The sequence below is a fragment of the Pygoscelis adeliae genome, unplaced genomic scaffold, assembly GCF_000699105.1.
Source record: "Pygoscelis adeliae isolate BGI_AS28 unplaced genomic scaffold, ASM69910v1 Scaffold271, whole genome shotgun sequence".
NCBI classification, from domain to species: Eukaryota; Metazoa; Chordata; class Aves; order Sphenisciformes; family Spheniscidae; genus Pygoscelis; species Pygoscelis adeliae.
In genome coordinates, this window is record NW_008824040.1 from 196,465 (window position 1) to 197,823 (window position 1,359).

General features: G+C 65.6%; 1 protein-coding gene across 1 annotated transcript in view; it reads left to right on the forward strand.

The window, feature by feature from the left end:
* ARFIP2 (ADP-ribosylation factor interacting protein 2) overlaps positions 1-1,359 on the forward strand; it is a gene marked incomplete at its 3' end in the record, with an annotated part of 4,701 nt that overhangs the window by 1,355 nt on the left and 1,987 nt on the right. The window lies entirely within an intron of this gene.

A 1,359-nucleotide genomic window follows, 5' to 3' on the forward strand; every position in this document is an offset into this window, starting at 1 on the left:
GGTTCTGGGTTGGCGGGTGCTCCTGATGGCAAAGCACGGCTGTGAGCATCCCGCCTGCCGGGCAGTGGTGTGGGCAGGTGTGCCACAGCCCTGGGGCCCTGCTGGTCCCTGTGCCCCCCTGGGAGCTCTGCCCGGGCACGGGGGCAGCGATGGCCCAGCGGGCCTACGATGAGCGTTGGTAGTGCTGGGCTGGGCCAAGTGGGCACTGCTGGGGCAGCTCTGGCACAGCCATGTCTCTCACCCTCTGTCTCTCATGGTCCTGTTTCACACAAGTCTCTGTCCCCCGACTCTTGCCCCAGGCGTCTTCCCCAGCAGACAGCTGCTCGACCCCAGCCGCTCCGTGCTGCGCTAGGCTTGAGCGAGTGGATTTGCACAGGCAAAGGGGACGTGTGTGTTTGCTCCCAGCCTGCTGTGCCGAAGAGCAGCATGAGTGGGTGGCGGAAAGAGGCATGTGCCGTGGTCTCCATCCCCCTGCCTCTGTCATGCCGGGCCTGTCCAGCTCTCAGCTCGTGAGTTACAATGATGCCAGCTGACAGGACGGAGGGAGCGGGGAGGGAGCGCCTGGTGTGGGAGGTGACCGTCTGGCAGCCAGCTGTGTATTCTGATTTCACGTCACACTCATCTGCTCCCGTTGCTCTCCCCTGCTGCCATCCCACCCGCGCACTCATCCTCTGTCCTGGCCATTCCTGCCCCTGTGCCCGTCACACCACCCCATCTCCTTTTGCCCCTCTGCTCGACACCTGCCAGCCCCTCCATTTCCAGGCTGTCTTGTCCAACCTCACCCACCCCGAGGACCATCCGTCTCCCCCAGTGCATCTGCTGCCAGCAGGATGGCCAACCAGGCTGGTGCTTCAGCAGGTACTGTGGCCGCCCAGCCCCTGGCTGGTGCTCCACGGCCCCCCACCTGGGCTTGGACCCCTCACCCCGGGTTAGGGCACCTGGTTAGTGCGGGGGTCCCTCGGAGCACCTCCACAAGATGTGGCTGCCGCCCCACATAGCCACCGGGAGGCAGGTGAGCCTGCTGCCGTGAAGGAGGAAGCTTCCCAGCACTTGCCTCTCCCGACAGTTGCAGCAGGGTCTTGGTCCTGGTGCTGGGGGGGGAGAGGACGGCGCTGCGAAGGCCCCAGGTGGCTCAGAGGTGAGACCCAGGTGGTGCCCAGCTGTGGGAGATCATTCCTGCAGTGAGGCGCCCATGCATGTGCCTCCCCCGGGTGCTGCTGGTTGCCTCTTCTCTGGCCCACTTGGTGAGGAGGGGGGTCAGGCAGCACGCTGCTCAGGGCTGCGAGGAGCACGGTCCAGCACAGGACACACTGGGGCCCCATCTGTGAGAGCAGATGTGGCTGGGGCGGTGACAAGGCA